This window comes from Stegostoma tigrinum, unplaced genomic scaffold, assembly GCF_030684315.1.
Source record: "Stegostoma tigrinum isolate sSteTig4 unplaced genomic scaffold, sSteTig4.hap1 scaffold_79, whole genome shotgun sequence".
In the NCBI taxonomy this organism is placed as follows: Eukaryota; Metazoa; Chordata; class Chondrichthyes; order Orectolobiformes; family Stegostomatidae; genus Stegostoma; species Stegostoma tigrinum.
In genome coordinates this window covers 168,357-186,328 of record NW_026728736.1, presented here as the reverse complement: position 1 = coordinate 186,328, position 17,972 = coordinate 168,357, and the positions used below count along the sequence as shown (strand labels likewise).

The 17,972-nt window shown below is 44.4% G+C and overlaps 1 protein-coding gene across 1 annotated transcript in view; it reads right to left on the bottom strand.

Moving 5' to 3' along the window:
- The window catches only part of LOC132209267 (uncharacterized), a 93,248-nt gene extending 75,889 nt beyond the window's left edge, over positions 1-17,359 (bottom strand). Inside the window, exon 1 of the mRNA XM_059644395.1 lies at positions 17,198-17,359. The gene's annotated coding sequence lies outside the window, so the exon portion shown is untranslated. The remainder of the gene's footprint in view (positions 1-17,197) is intronic.
- Positions 17,360-17,972: the final 613 nt, after the last annotated feature.

Here is a 17,972-nt window from a genome sequence, read left to right as displayed (position 1 = left end):
TAGTCACTGCATCTCCTTTCCTCAGTCACAGTATCCCATTTCACTCAGTGACTGCATCCCATTCCCCTCAGTCACTGCATCCCATTACCCTGAGTCACAGTATGCCATTTCCCACAGTCACTGCATCTCCTTTCCCTCAGTCACTGCATCCCATTTCCCTTAGTCACTGCATCCCATTTCCAACAGTGACTGCATCCCATTGCCAACAGTCACTGCAATCCATTTCCAACAGTCACTGCATCCCATTTCCAAGAGTCAGTGCATCCCATTTCACTCAGCCACTGCATCCCATTTCCCTCAGTCACTGCATCCCACTTCACTCAATCACTGCAGGCCATTTCACTCATTGACTGCATCCTATTTCACTCTGACACTGCGTCCCGTTTCCCTCAGTCACTGCATCCCATTACCGTCCGTCACTCCATCCAATTACTGTCAGTCACCGCATCCCATTTCGATCAGTCACTGCATCCCATTACACTCAGTCACTGCATCCATTTGACATAGTCACTGCATCCCATTTCCCACAGACACTGCATCCCATTTCCACCAATTACTGCATCCCATTTCACTCAGCCACTGCATCCCATTTCACTCAGCCACTGCACCCCATTTCACTCGGCCACCGCATCCTAGATCACACAGTCACTGCATTACAGTTCAAACAGACACTGCAGCCCATTTCACACAGTCACTGCATCCCATTTCACTCAGTCACTGCATCCTATTTCCCTCAGTCACAGCATCCATTTCCCTCAGTCACTGCAGCCCATTTCACTCAGTCACTGCAAGCCATTTCCACAGTCACTGCATCTCCGTTCCCTCAGTCACAGCATCCCATTTCCATGAGTCACTGCATCGCATTCCCCTCAGTCACTGCATCGCATTCCCCTCAGTCACTGCATCGCATTGCCCTCAGTCACTGCATCCCATTTCCATCAGTCATGCATCCCATTTAGCTCAGTCACTGCATCCCATTTCACTCAGTCACTGCATCCCAGGTCACTCAGTCACTGCGTCCCATTTCAGACAGTCACTGCATCTCCTTTCCTTAGTCACTGCATCCCATTTCACGAAGTCACTGCTGCCCATTTCACTCAGTCACTGCGGCCCATTTAACAGTCACTGCATCCCATTTCCACAGTCACTGCATCCCATTCCCCTCAGACACAGCAGGCTATGTCCCACAGTCACCGCATCTCCTTTACTCCGTTACTGCATCCCATTTCACTCCGTTACTGCATCCCATTTCACTCAAACACTGCATCCCATTGCACTCAGACACTGCATCCCATTTCCCTCAGTCACTGGATCCCATTTCCATCAGACACTGCATCCCATTACCCTCAGTCACAGCACCCCTTTTCCCACAGTCAGTGTATCTCCTTTCCTCTGTCACTGCATCCCATTTCACTCAGTCACTGCAACCCATTTCGCACAGTCACTGCAGCCCACTTCACGCAGTCACTGCATCCCATTTAAGAGTCACTGCATCCCAAAACCGTCAGTCACAGCATCCCATTTCCCTCAGTCACAGCATGCCATTTCCCACAGTCACTGCATCTCCTTTCCCTCAGTCACAACATCCCATTAACCTCAGTCACAGCATCCCATTTCACTCAGTCACTGCATTCCATCTCCCACAGTCACTGCATCCCATTCGCCACAGTCACCGCATCCCATTTCCCACATACACGGAATCACCTTTCCCTCAGTCACTGCCTCCCATTACCCTCAGTCACAGCATCCCATTTCACTCAGTCACAGCATCCCATCTCCATCAGTCACTGCATCCCAGTTCACACATTCACTGCAGCCCATTTCACTCAGTCACTGCATCCCATTTCACTCAGACACTGCAACCCATTTCCCACAGTAACTGGATCCCATTTCCCTCAGTCACTGCATCCCATTAGACATAGTCACAGCATCCCAGTTTACTCAGTCACTGCAACCCAGTTCAATCAGTCTCGGCATCCCATTCCCCTCAGTCACAGCATTCCATTACCCTCAGACACAGCATGCCATTTCCCACAGTCACTGCATCTCCTTTCCATCAGTCAACGCATCCCATTTCCATCAGGCACTGTATCCCATTTCCATCAGTCACTGTATCCCATTTCCCTCAGTCACTGTATCCCATTTCCCGCAGTCACTACAACCCATTTCCCGCAGTCACTGCATCCTATTTCACTCAGTCACTGCATCTAATTACCCTCAGTCACTCCATCCCATTACCCTCAGTCACTGCATCCCAGTTCACACAGTCACTGCATCCAATTTCACTAAATCACTGCATCCCGTTTCACTGAGTCACTGAATCGCATTTGTTGTTCTGACTTGAATGCAATGGTCATGAATCTCCTCCAATGGTTGGTCATGTATTTCCAATGCAAAATTTTACCAAGTTTTGATTTTCAATTTTGATTACATGTGTTTCCTCTATTCTATAAGATGCTGCAATAAACTCAAATTTGACGAATCAGAATTCAACCACCATTACCTACAGAGTTAATTTCATCAAACAGACCCAATTAGAATTGTCACATTCCCAAATCCTGATTCAAGTTTTTCTAATTATGGGCCACGTGGTTAAGAAAAAAGACACTTAGAATCAGAGAGATGTACAGTCGGGAAACAGATCCTTTGGCCCAATTTGTCTATGTTGACCAGATATCCGAAATTAATTTAGTCCCATTTGCCAGCATTTGGCCCATATTCCTCTCAACCCATCCTATTCATATACCCATCCACATGCCTTTTAAACGTACAAGCCTCCACCACTTCCTCTGGCAGCTCACTCCATACATGCACCACTATGAAAAAAATCCGGTCCATTTTAAATCTTCCCTCTCTCATTTTTAACCTATTCCCTCCAGTTTTGGATTCCAGCAACCCGGGGAAAAGATCTTGGCTGTTCGCTCTATCCACATCCCTCGTAATTGTATAAACTTCTATATGGTCAGCCCTGAACTCCAAAGTTCCAAGAAATAGCTGCCTGTTCAAGCCCACGGTATACCTCCAACCTCCGATGCTGGTAACATCCTTGTAGATCTTCTCTGAACCCTTTCAAGTTTACAACATACAACAATACAGCGCAGAACAGGCCCTTCGGCCCTCAATGTTGCGCCGACATCCTTCCTCTCGCAAGGAGACCAAAATCGATTGCAGTATCCAAAAAGCAGCCGAACCAACGTCCGAAATGGCTGCTAAGTGATCTCCCAACTACTATACTCAATGCACTGACTGATAAAGGCGAGCACACCAAATGTCTCCTTCATATCCTTTCTACCGGTGGCTGTACTTTGATGGAGCTATGAAACTGCACTCCAGTGTCTCTTTATTAAGCAACACTCCCCACAACCTTCAGTGTAAATGTGCTGCCCTGATTTGCCTTTCCAAAATGTAGCACCTCACATTTGACTAACCTCAACACCATCTGCCATTCCTCAGTATATTGGCCCTTGTCAATGTCCCATTGTATTCTGAGGTGACCTTCTTGGCTGGCGACTACACCTTCAATCATTGGGAAACTTACTAACCACACCTTCTATTTTCATGTCCAAATCATTGCATCACTTCAACTCCCCCTCCCACTCCCTGAATGACATGTCCATCCTGGGCCTCTTCCAGTGTCACAACCAAACCACCCAGAAACTGGAGGAGCAGCACCTCATATTCCGCCTCGGGAGCTTCCAACTCAATAGCCTCAATGTGGACTTGGCCACCCTCAAAATCTCCCCACCCGCCAGCCTCATCCCAAGACTAGTTCCTCCCCTCATCCCCGCCTCCATGACCTGTCCGCCTTCTCTCCCACCTATCCACTCCTCCCACCTCACTGACCAACTCCCACCACTGCTTGGAATTATTCTTCTTTTCACACTTCATCAGCTCGATGTTATTTCTAAAATCTATTTTCCAATTGTTGGAAAAAGTGAGATAAAGAGAAGTAAAAGAAGTTACATTCTTACCACTCGGGAAATCTCTGAATATTCTTCTGTTGAAAGGCCGCCAAGGAACGATGCAATTCTTTTGTCACGAACGCTGTGAGGGAGACATCTTTTTCAGTTCCACTAACTCCACCCTAAGGAAGACAAACCCACGTAACATATCTAGTGATTTAAAGCATACTCTATTGTTGCCCAATGTGGAGAGCTGAATGAACACAGCAGGCCAAGCAGCATGAGAGGAGCAAGAAAGCTGATGTTTCGGGACGAGACCCTACTTCAGAAAATTGGCGCTGGAGAATCTGAGATAACAAGGTGTAGAGCCGGATGAGACTGCTTGGCCTGCCGTGTTCATCCAGCTTTACACCTTCTTATCTCAGATTCTCCAGCATCTGCAGTTCCTATTACCTCTATTGTTGCCCTTTCACTTTACTGAACTAATATGAGCCAGTAGTTTGGTTTAGGCTCGTGTAATCTTACGGTTATTGGCCTGTACAAAATCCTGAATTAATTTTGATCGACTGACGGGAGGAGAGATGAATTTTAGAGAAATTTTTGTTTTCTACCAATTTGCAGAGGGCATCGTGGGCGATTGGAGGACAGTGTTATTATCCTCCAGGTCTGCGGACTGCATCGTTACCAACTTGCCCATTTGCATATACATACAATATTCATTATGTACCAATGAAACATAATAAACCAATACTGCATACGAAAAACAACGCTCACATATCAATGGAAATTTAAATATTTATCATAGAGTTTGAAGGGTTGAATTCAATGATACAAAGCAAAAACCAGTGAGGATGAGTGCAGTTGGTCAGCACTTTTGCCACTAAGTGGAGGTTGGCAGTTTGAGGCCACCCAGGAACAAGCAAGCTCTGTCTAACTCCAAGGGCAGCACGGTGGCTCAGTGGTTAGCACTGCTGACTCACAGCGCCAGGGACCCAGGTTCGATCCCACCGTTGGACGATTTTCTGTGCGGAGTTTGTATATTCTGCCCATGCCTGCATGGGTTCCTGCTGGGTGCTCTGGTTTCCTCCCACAGTCCAAAGATGTGCAGGCTCGGTGTATGGGCCATGCCAAACTTGCCTATTGTGTTTAGGGATGTGTAGGTTAGGTGTGTTAGTCATGGGAAATGTCGGGTTACTGAGGAAAGGGTCAGGGGATGAGTCAGGGTGAGACGCTCTTTGGAGGGTGGCCGTGGACTTCTTGGGTCAAAAGGGGCTTGTTTGCACACCGTAGGGATTCTATGATATGGAAGTATCTTTTGAAGTGGACATTCGTGGGTATGCTATAATAGAGACCTTGAAATACTGCACAACAAATATTTGGAACTAGACTGTCAATTCAGACATAGCATCAAAAAAAGGTCATGGAAGTTGTCACCGATACAAAGCAGGATTGATGAAAATCCAGCAGGAAATGGTGTCAAAAGGCACTGTATCTTTTATTCATCTCCAGTTATTTTGTCCAAGGCACTGGATGCTGGCAGGATTGAAACATTTAAGAAATGCTTCACAAATCACATAGAAGGACCTGCACATCTTTGAACAATGGGAGGAAACTGCAGCACCTGGCGGAAGCCCGTCGCAGACGCGAGGAGGACGTGTCAATTCCACACAGATAGTTACCCAAGACTGGAATCTCAATTGGCTCCCCAGTGCATGAGCAGCTCTAACCACTGAGCACCTACCTTGCCCAGAAGGGGTTTTATAAGCGCATACATTATTTCCATCAAGACAGATCCAATCCTCTATGTCCAATCAAAATAACATATTGTAGATATCATGACAACAATCATTAATGATTTTGAACAAGTAAATCAAAAAACTTGAAATAGTTTCCAAGCCTAAATACTGGATATGTTGCAGTTAAGATGAATAGCGCAACAACAAAAAGGCCATATTTTATGTGACGATCGGTAACACTTGAAAACTTGCAACAATTTGTCGCCAGTAGTGCTCTGAAGTGGCTTGATGGTGCACTCCTTCATACACTGGAATGAAACTCCAAAGATCACAAATTCTCCTTCAATACCGTGTTGTAACAGTGACTGCATCAACCTGAGTTTATGGGCCTGACTGGAAACCCACACAACATGCATAAACAAAAAAATAATCTAAGGTGATAGGAGAAAAAAATTTATGTATGCAACGTCTTTGAAAAGCAACTATTTGTAGCGGCTGCAAGCCCATAAGGAATCTCGTTTCGCAGATTATATTCATTTGCACTGCAGGTCATCCCAGTCAGAATCAGTTTTCGTTTCATGATAGATAGCTAAAATGTCCACTGCAATGAACTTTGGTTGATCAGAAGATTTTAAGTAAGGACTATGTCTTGTGTGAGCTGACGGCATTACGGGATGGAGAAGGTACATGCACTGCTGGCATCTTGACACCATTCAATGAGCAAGCGTGGACGCAAAGGTTGTAACAGGTAACAATTGAACAGGCAATATCTTTTGAGCTCCTTCCGAGCAGGCCTGTAATACTCTAAAGCTGTGCTAGACCCTCACTTCCTCCACCTTACGTACGCTGCCTTTTCTTTTTGACAAGAAGCACCTCTGTACCCGTCATCCAAGGCTCCTTAATCTTACCCCTTCTTACCTGTCTCAGAGGAACAGATTTATACATCACTCGCAACAACTGCTCCTTGAACAGCCTCCACATGTCTGCTGCGCCCTTTCTGTGGAACAATTGCTCCCAATCTGTACTTCCCAACTCCTGTCTGATAGCATCATAGTTTCCTTGACCCCAGTGAAATATCTTCCCCTGGTAACTGCTCCTTTCCCTTTCCATGGCTATGGTAAATGGGAGGCTCCTGCGGTCACTGTCGCCAAAGTGTTCTCCCACCACGAGATCTGACACCTGTCCTGGATCATCGCCGAGCACAAATCCAAAATGGCCTCCCGCCTTGTCGGCCTGTCCACATACTGAGTCAGGAAACCCTCCTGAACACACCTGACAAAAACGGCTCCATCCAAACCATCTGCACGAAGGAGGTTTCAATCTATATTGGGAAAGTTGAAGTCACCCATAACAACAACCCTGATACGTTTGCACTTTTCAACAATCTGCCGGCCAATGAGTTCTTCAATCTCCCAACTGCTACTTGGGGTCCGTAGAAAACCCCCAGTGAAGTGACTGCTGCCTTGCTGTTCCGAACTTCCACCCACACTGACTCAGTCGACAAACCTTCCTTGGCAACCTCAGCCCATACAACCGCAGTAGACGAGTCCTCAAAGGTTCTTTCAGCCGCCGTTATACTGTCCTTGACCAACAAAGCCACACCTCCCCCTCTTTTACCACCTTCCCAGACCTTAATGAAAGATCTAAACCCGAGAACCTGCAACATCCATTCCTGACCCTGCTCTATCCATGCCTCCGAAATGGCCACAACATCGAAGTCCCAGGTACCTATCCAAGCTGCAACCTCACCTACATTATTCCGGTTACTCCCGGCATTAAAGTCGTCACACTTCAATCCAGCTTGCTGTCTGCCAGCACACTTCTGTGACAGTGAGGTCCTGACCATGTCCTCCCTATGCTCATCCTCCTGTGTACTAGGACTACACCTCAGTTTCCCATCCCCCTTCTGAGCTCGTTTAAATCCAACCCAATGGCACTAGCCAATTTCCCACCCAGGATATTCGTGACATCACAGACCCTGGCACCTGGTAGGCAACACACCAATCGTGAGTCTCTTTCGTTCCCGGCAAATCTTCTATCAGTCCCTCGAACTATTGAGTCCCCAATGACTATCACTCTCTTCCTATCCCCGCTTCCCTTCTGTGCAAGAGGGACAGACTCTGTGCCAGAGACCTGCACCCTACTGCATACCCCTGCTAAGTCATCCCCCGGAACAGTATCCAAAATGGTATAGTTGTTTTTCAGGGGAGCTACTGCAGGGGAGTTCAGGGGAACGACCACAGGGGAAGGTTAGTCAAGCTACACCGGTAAACGTGCATTTTTGGCTGAAGAAACATGTGTTTCAATGTGAACTAATGGAAGAAGCCATGGAGTCAAAGCTAAACATTTCGACAATAAGACACCCATTCTTAAAAGCAGCATACAGCGTGAAAAAGAAATGAGCTGCTTTAATATCCACTTAAAATTTATGTGGAATATCAGATGGAATTTTCTTATTGACTCCATTGTGCAATCATGTCGAGCTAAAAATGTTAACTGCATTAATTAATACTAACCAGAAACGGACTTTGTGGTAAATGGTTTGACGATTTTCTGTATCTGGAACATCCCTTTTCCTTCTCGAACGAAGATCGTACCAACCTATGGTACCAAACGGTGAGTCAAACGGACACGACTCGTAATCTTTCAATTCCTCATCAAAACAGTCTAATCGTATGGTTCTGTGCAATAAAAGAGAAAGAATAAACATGTTTCCCACAATTTTGCTGATGTTTACGAACAGAATGCTCAAATTCAAAAAGTTTGGGCTGGCATGTCTGCTTCCTCCAGCCTGTTTAAACTGTTCCATTCAATGTGAAATTTGTGATAAGTTTTAGCACACAGGTCTACTTGATCTGTGCCACAACCTTCTATTAGTCATACATGCTTTCCCCCTCTTCCTGTAATACATTCCTTGAAGTGTTCAATGAGATTTTGATTTTAAATCTTATCGTCATATTCTTTTGATTCTCAAGCATCAATGAATCTGATGTTGCCGCCATTCCATGCAGTGCACAGCACGTCAAACAGGAGTCTTACTCTTGCCATGAGCACTGAGGTAGAATGGGGTCACAACTGTCTCATAGTTCAGAATGAAATTCTACATATAGGGCTATGAAGAGTCATGCAGTTAATTTTATTTGACATGCTATTTCTTTTCTTCACAAATATGCTGGATTTAAAGTGATCTTCACCCTCATTTAAAATGAATTCAATATCCAACCATCTGTAAAACTAGCATATCCAAATTTTAATTTGAGTTCAGTGTTACACAAATATATTACTTTTTTAAAAATTATGTTCGAGACAACATTAACATTTCATTCCCTGACAGCGGGTGAACTTACTTGTAAACTCCAATTTTCCTTCGGTATTAATGGAGAGATGAGCCTTTTTGCAAGCACCGAAAGGCTGCACCAGTTTATGCTAAAACTTATGGAACTGTAAGTTTCACAAATATGTTCCTATTAAACACTAATTCCTATTGAAGCAGTATGAAGCTAAATTCATTCAACTGGACAGCAAAAACGGTCAAGATTTTAAAAGCAAGCAACTATTTTGAAGTCACTCTTCGAACTAAATTCCATCTTGGTGTCTGAGAGTCCATAGGTTCCTCACTCTCAACGAACCAGTCAACTGTCATGCAATTACTGAAACACACAGACAAAAAACATCAATGTTAACAGTCACTAAGATTTTGAGAATGATTTGGAATTCGTACTCAATACCCCCTGGGGAAAATCTGTTCCAATCTGGATAGTACTCACTTATTACCATCCCACCTACCTTCCCCAGCACCTCCTCCCCCTCCACACTATTTGTTTCTGAGCTCCCTTCCACCCTCCATTTCTCAGGAAGGGTCCTGACCCAAAACCTCAACTTTCTCGAGCCTCTGATGCTGCCTGCCCTGCTGTGTTTCTCCAGCTCCACAATGTGTTATCTCAGACACCAACATTGGCAGTTCTTACTATCTGGATAACTCATTCTCACCTTGTCACAAGTGATTTATACTCATTATCTTTTCAGATGACGCATGTACATGTATATACATAAATATACATATTGCACTTTTCTGCCTGAACCATTAACCTAGAGGATATTTTAAAAGAGTCTCTTCATATCTGCATGAAAGAGAAATCATCAAGGTCATAACTTTCATTTGAGGAATAACTCGAACATTCAAAGTACTCACAGTCAGTGTCCCATTTCCTTGACCAGTCAATTTGATGTGAATCTTTCTTCCAAGCGGAAGCGACAACAACAATTACATTTGAGACTCAAACACTTCATTGCATCACCAAGATTTCCTTGTCTGTTTGAAGCATAACATAATGAAATAATCATGGACAGATTGGCCAACAGTGTAATTTAATGTGTGTTGTGGCAACTCAAAATCACAACCATTGAAGTGATCTTTAAAAAGCTGTTGTCATACAACAGAGCACTTTTTGAGATGCAGTGATGAACATACTTCCTGAGATGCAAATAATATATGCCAAATTAATTCCAAAGAATACCTTTACAATTAAAAAGAAGCTAAAAATCTCTTTAAATTGCGAAGCTTGTCAGATTGCTCTTAGTCAATGGAAATCGTTCAGAACAATTATTTATTCCCAGATGAAAAGGAAGTGTATACATTTCATGACAACAAAATGTGAGGCTGGATGAACACAGCAGGCCAAGCAGCATCTCAGGAGCACTTTTGTCCTCCTGAGATGCTGCTTGGCCTGCTGTGTTCATCCAGCCTCACATTTTGTTGTCTTGGATTCTCCAGCATCTGCAGTTCCCATTATCTCGTATACATTTCATTTTCACATCTTATCCAAGAGAGACAAAAAAAACCTTCATGAATGCATTGTCAAACAAGAAGACTCACAAAAAAAGTCATTTGGCCCATTGAATATTCCTCCATCATTCGGTGAGATCATGGTTGATCTCATTACATTTATCATGACACAACATTTCCACCAAACCCTCCTTATAGCTAATACATTCCGATCCAAGTAACATCCCGGTAAATCTCTGTTTCTGGGCCATGCCTTGTCTTTCTAAATATTTTTTCAGTCATCTACAAATTTAGCCACAGCACATGCACCTCTTTCCTCCAAGTCATTAATAAACAAGCTGAAGACCTGTGGTTCCTTCAGCGCGACCTCATTCCTGACTGACAAGCCAACCCTGGCATCTCTGTCCATTTGTATCGGAGATAATGGGAACTGCAGATGCTTCAGAATCCAAGATAACAAAGTGTGGATCTGGACGAACACAGCAGGATGAACACACAGAAGTAGAAGGGTCTTGGCACGAAACGTCAGCTTTTACGCTCCTGAGATGCTGCTTGGCCTGCTGTGCTCATCCAGCTCCACACTTTGTCATCTCTGTCCATTTGCCTGTTCTTTCTATCGGACATGAATCATTGGCTATTTCGTTCCCAACACTTATCCCCTCACAACCACCTCTCTGTGATACCCAGAGTGATGTATCTGTCAATTTCAATCTGCTCCACAAACTCATTCACTTTGTTTCATACACTCCCTGCAATTAAATACAAGATCTTCAGTCTGGCATTTACAGCCACCCTTCTTATCTGCTGCAGCTGAAGTGAGACCCCTGACCATTTCCATACTTTTTGTCCTATTACTTGCTCTGGAAACTTTGCTGAGCACTTACCAGCTACTAACTTTTTCCACAATTTTCCATGCAACTGAGCTCACCCACTCCACACTTTTTATTTTAACGCCCTAGCCCCAGACCGAGCTCTGTATTTTGCAAGGATACTTGTCCCAATATGATTCTCGTCGAGCCTATAACACCAGAACGACTCCCTCCTTCCCCATACCGATGCCAATGTCCCATGAATTCAAACACATTTCTGCCATGCCACCATTTGAACAATGTACATCTATAATTATGTTCACAACGTGCCAAATTGCTCAGATAATAATCCAGAGATTATTACCATTCTGGTTCTGCTTTCTCACCTCAGTGCTCATAATCCCTCAGCAGGACCTCTTTCCTCTTTCTTCCATATCAATGGTACCTGTGTGGACCACAATAGCTGGATTTCTACTCCTCCCACTTCAAGTTCCTTTGTAGCCGAGATGGAATGTCCTGAACCTGGGCACCAGGCAGGCAACATTACTTTCGAGACTCTCGATCCTGGTCACAACGAACAGTGTTCATTCCCCTAACTATACTACCTCTGATTATAACTACATTTCACTTTTTATCCCCTCCTGAATATCCCACCTGTACCACAGTGCTATAGTCAGTTTACTCATCTTCCCGAAACCCTGCACTCTCATCCACACAGGAAGAAAGAATCTCAAACCTGTTAGATAAGATCAAAGGCCAAGGTTCCTTCTGCACTACATCCTGGATCCTTCCACCTGCCCTGTTCTTTGTCATTGGCCACTGACCGAGTTTCAGCTAGTTAATCTAAGGTGTGTGACTGCCTCCTGAAGCACATCATTCCCTGGTAACTCTGCCCCACATGATTTGTTGATTGGTAAAAACTGAGATTCCAGTTCATCAACCCTGAGTTGGAGTATGGGGCCTGACCACTCCCCTGTCATGAAGGTACAAATCATCATCTGGCCTGGCATCTCCATTTCAATTACTTCGATCTTAATTTGATTTGAAAACATTCTGGTCTTTTAGTTTGTAGCCTGTAAACATTTCTCCGATTTACTTTCAATCTGAAAGCTACCGATAATAGATTCTTAAACCAGTAGCGATCACCAACCAATGAACCTGGTTCACCCTCTCGGTCCCTGATTCGAGCGTCAATTCACCCTGTCTCAAAAAAAAAATGCTTATGAACTATCAGGCAAAAAAAGCAAGCAAATGGCACCTCTTACACTCTGCACTGATTTACCGCATTGCCACCAAGTTCCCCAAAATATATATATTCACTTGGTGCATTTCACTCGAGATGTGATCTCTTCTTCCAGAATGTGCAAAGCATACTGATCCATAGCAATATACTACCTTCAAAACCTCAGCTCTTAGCTTATTACTTTTGAGAACATTCTCAATGCTTTCTCCAAGTCCAAACACAACACATTTACTGGTTTTCCTCTAATAATTCTCCTCCCAAAACTTCCTCCAAAAACCCAAACAAATTAGCCAGACATAATTTCTCTTTCATCAGGCTATGCTGATTCTGTTTGATTAGATTATGATTTTCCAAATGTCCTGCTATTATTTTCTTCATAGTTGGTTGCCACACATTTCCAACAATAGATGTTAGGCTGGTTCGGTTGTAGTTATCTTCTTTTTGCCTCTCTCCTTTTTAAATAGGGACGTCACATCAGCATTTTTCCAGCCCTCAGATGCTTCTCGAGAATCTGAACCTTTTTGGGAAATTACAGTCAATGCATATCACGACTCTGAAGCTCATTGTTTAGAATCTTAGAAAGTAAACCATCACGGCAAAGAGTCCAATCTGCTTTCACTCCATTAGATTGTCTACTGCTACTTCTCTCATGGTAGTGATGGTGTGGTAGTGATGTGTTTAATTCCTCCCTGTATTCTTTAGTAATAAGGGGATCCTTGAAGTATCTTCCACTGTAAAGGCTACCCTTTTCTCATTGTCGTTGTTCCTTGATTTAAAAATTAACCTGGCCATCTCAGCCGAGCAAATAATTAATGGCATTACCTCGAAAGCCTTCTCTGCGAAAGTGTTCAATAGATTGCTACAACCTGAAAGAAGTAATTCTTCCCCTAAATTAATAGGCAACCAATTTGAAAATGTGGCCTCTGGTGGTAAAATCTTTCACAATATTAAGGGAGTGCTGCACTGTCACTGGAGGCCCCAAACCCCACCTCTTCCTCCGGTACATTGATGACTGTATCGGCGCCGCCTCTTGCTCCCCAGAGGAGCTCTAACAGTTCATCCACTTCACCAACACCTTCCACCCCAACCTTCAGTTCACCTGGGCCATCTCCAGCACATCCCTCACCTTCCTGGACCTCTCAGTCTCCATCTCAGGCAACCAGCTTGTAACTGATGTCCATTTCAAGCCCACCGACTCCCACAGCTACCTAGAATACACCTCCTCCCACCCACCATCCTGCAAAAATTCCATCCCCTATTCCCAATTCCTCCGCATCCGCCACTTCTGCTCCCACGATAAGACATTCCACTCCCGCACATCCCAGATGTCCAAGTTCTTCAAGGACCGCAACTTGCCCCCCACAGTGATCGAGAACGCCCTTGACCGCATCTCCCATATTTCCCGCAACACATCCCTCACACCCCGCCCACGCCACACCCGCCCCAAGAGGATCCCCCTCGTTCTCACACACCACCCCACCAACCTCCGGATACAACGCATCATCCTCTGACACTTCCGCCATCTACAATCCGACCCCACCACCCAAGACATTTTTCCATCCCCTCCCCTGTCTGCTTTCCGGAGAGACCACTCTCTCCGTGACTCCCTTGTTCGCTCCACACTGCCCTCCAACCCCACCACACCGGCCACTTTCCCCTGCAACTGTAGGAAATGCTACACTTGCCCCCACACCACCTCCCTCACCCCTATCCCAGGCCCCAAGTTGACATTCCACATTAAGCAGAGGTTCATCTGCACATCTGCCAATGTGGTATACTGCATCCACTGTACCCGGTGTGGTTTCCTCTACATTGGGGAAACCAAGCGGAGGCTTGGGGACCGCTTTGCAGAACACCTCCGCTCAGTTCGCAACAAACAACTGCACCTCCCAGTCGCAAACCATTTCCACTCCACCTCCCATTCTTTAGATGACATGGCCATCATGGGCCTCCTGCAGTGCCACAATGATGCCACCCGAAGGTTGCAGGAACAGCAACTCATATTCCGCCTGGGAACCCTGCAGCATAATGGTATCAACGTGGACTTCACCAGTTTCAAAATCTCTCCCACGGCATCCCTAAACCAGCCCAATTCGTCCCCTCCCCCCACTGCACCACACAACCAGCCCAGCTCTTCCCCTTCACCCACTGCATCCCAAAACCAGTCCAACCTGTCTCTGCCTCCCTAACCTGTTCTTCCTCTCACCCATCCCTTCCTCCCACCCCTAGCCGCACCCCCATCTACCTACTAACCTCATCCCACCTCCTTGACCTGTCCGTCTTCCCTGGACTGACCTATCCCCTCCCTACCTCCCCACCTATACTCTCTCCACCTATCTTCTTTTCTCTCCATCTTCAGTCCGCCTCCCCCTCTCTCCCTATTTATTCCAGAACCCTCACCCCATCCCCCTCTCTGATGAAGGGTCTAGGCCCGAAACGTCAGCTTTTGTGCTCCTGAGATGCTGCTTGGCCTGCTGTGTTCATCCAGCCTCACATTTTGTCATCTTGGATTCTCCAGCATCTGCAGTTCCCATTATCTATGGTGATTCTGTTTGATTAGATTCTGATTTTCCAAATGTCCTGGTATTATTTTCTTCATAGTTGATTGCCACATATTTCCAACAATAGATGTTACGTTGTTTCGGTTGTAGTTATCTTCTTTTTGCCTGTCTCCTTTTTAAATAGGTATGTCACATCGGCAGTTTTCCAGCCCTCAGATGCTTCTCTAGAATCTAAACCTTTTTGGGAAATTACAATCAACGCATACACCGACTCTGAAGCTCATTGTTGAGAATCTTAGAAAGTAAACCATCACGGCAAAGAGTCTAATCTGCTTTCACTCCATTAGATTGTCGACTGCTACTTCTCTCATGGTAGTGATGGTGTGGTAGTGATGTGTTTAATTCCTCCCTGTATTCTTTAGTAATAAGGGGATCCTTGAAGTATCTTCCACTGAAAAGACTACCCTTTTCTCATTATCACTGATAATGGGAACTGCAGATGCTGGAGAATCCAAGATAACAAAGTGTAAAGCTGGATGAACACAGCAGGCCAAGCAGCATCTCAGGAGCACAAAAGCTGACGCTTCAGGCCTAGACCCTTTTCTCATTATCATTGTTTCTTGATTTAAAAATTAACCTGGCCGTTACAGCCTAGCAAATGATTAATGGCATTACCTCTAAAATCTTCTTGGCTAAAGTGTTCAATAGAGTGCTACAACCTGAAAGAAGTAATTCTTCCCTGAATTAATAGGCAACCAATTTGAAAATGTGGCCTCTGGTCGTAAAATCTTTCACAAATGGGAGTAATCTCTACGGATATACACTATCAAGCCTCTTTAGAATCTTACATGTTGAAAAAATACGATTTTTTCAATCTTATAAACGCCAATGAACGTAGTCCCAGCCTGCCCAACTTTCCTAGGCATAGCAATCCCCTACGCCATTTCCGAAATCAACCCAGTCAACATGAGGTGTATGGCCTCCGCAGCATTCGCTCTGTGGCCGTACATGACTTGTCAGTTACCATCCTGCTGCTACGACTCTACTTCTATTTACGATGCAGTCCTCTGTCCATCCGAACATACTACCCTTGAACACATGGGCTCTTTTCTTTTGAGACACCTTATGAGCTGTACCTTATCAAATGCTTTGTTGAAATCTCAATGTACTACATCAACTGGTGGTCCTTCATCAGTAATGTTTGTTTCCTTCTCAAAGCACTGTAGCAAGTTTGTCAAGTATTATTTCCCCTTTATAAAAGGATGTTAACTCTGTAGGATGTTATAGCACACTCAGTACCCTGTTATTTCATCTTTCATTGCCGGCATGAACATCTACCCAGGTTGACCTAAATTGGCAATAATTGCTTGCTATCGGGTCGAAGTATTTTTCTCATCATGGTGTTATGTCCACAATCTTTCAATCCTCTGAGAATTTTCCCCAATCTAAGGATTTTTGCGACATTATCATCAGTGCATCCCTCGTATCTGTAGCTGCATTGTTCAACATGAGAGGATACAACTCATCACACCCTTTGGATATCTTCTCTACTGATTGGAGTCATGTTTGGAATTCTGTGCAGTGACATTCACTTTTAACAGTTTGCCAAATACTACCAGGAACAGAAATTGTCATCCAGCTGCAACTAAACTAAAGCTTTCAGCACAGAAGGAAGTCTTTCAATTCATTATGAACCTAATAACTCCTGAAAAGGGCAATACAATTTGCCTCAGTCCATAAATGTTCTTCCTCCAACATCCTGAGATGCATCATCTGTATTTCTTCAAATTTACCACAGATTCTGTTTCAATCATCCTTTCAGCAATACGCATGACAACAATTCGGCATTCTTAGTCCCCCTGTAGCCTCCGTTGCACACGTGCATTCTTAGATGATTATTTATTTGTGTGCCTGCTTTTTTGCTCGAATGGATAAAGGTAAATTTCTGTTCTTTTGTCATCAGAGCTATTGCCTCCTCACTCTCATCTTCCTTGTTTTATCCTGTGCTGGAATATTTAATTTGTTGACATATCTGAAATATGTTGTTGAATGGATTGGGTTTTGTAACATTGCATTCCCCATAGACCATCTACCGATGCTGTTGCTTGTTCTAACAGTTATTATCTCGCAGAGTGGAAAATGCAGTTTGAAAGCAATGGAATGTTATCGATGAAGAAGTTGATGCATAAATTGCTGCGATCTTCTAAACTACAAACTCACCTTCAATTCTTTCTCGGTCAGAGCATTATGCCGGCGCAAATGAATCGTGTTCTCAATGGGACTTCCAAAACCATGGAATTGAATTTGCATGTTGATTTCTTCTTCCCTCTTCAGAAATGCAAAGTAGTATCGTGATGAAGCTTCCAAGGCGATGATTGTGTCCTTCGATGAACGGAAAAGTGACTTTTAGATTCATGCAAATATTTCACTACTTCTATAGACATGAAAGGCAAACATTCTCCCTGCATATGACCCAGTCTCATTTTATCGTATCTTTCTGATTTTACACGCCACGGAATAATCATTGCAGTGTAACAGAAATGTTGATCATGGAAATTTATCACTGTTTTCATAAATAATGGCAAATTTTCAACATCTTGCAATTGTATGAAGGCTCAGTCTCATCACACCTCGCCTGCTGCACAAAGACATTATTACACTGCTTTGAATGTTAGGGCTCAAACAAAACACAATCATGACACAAATGCATCAACACACTACTTTCAAGAGGATCTGATATCCTTGCCAGGCACTGGAGGGGTTGCGGAGACTGGTGAGTGGATAAAGTCGTTCCTCTGTTCAAGCAGGAAAACGGGGACTTTGCAGGAAACTACAGACTGGTGAGTGTCTCATGTCTCAAAGGTATGGGCTAATAAGGGACAGCCAGCATGGCATGATGCGAGGCAGGTTATGTCTTACCAAGTCAGTTGAAGTTTTCAAGGAGGTGGCAAGGGTGATCAATCAGGGTAGAACAGTTGATAACATATACATGGAT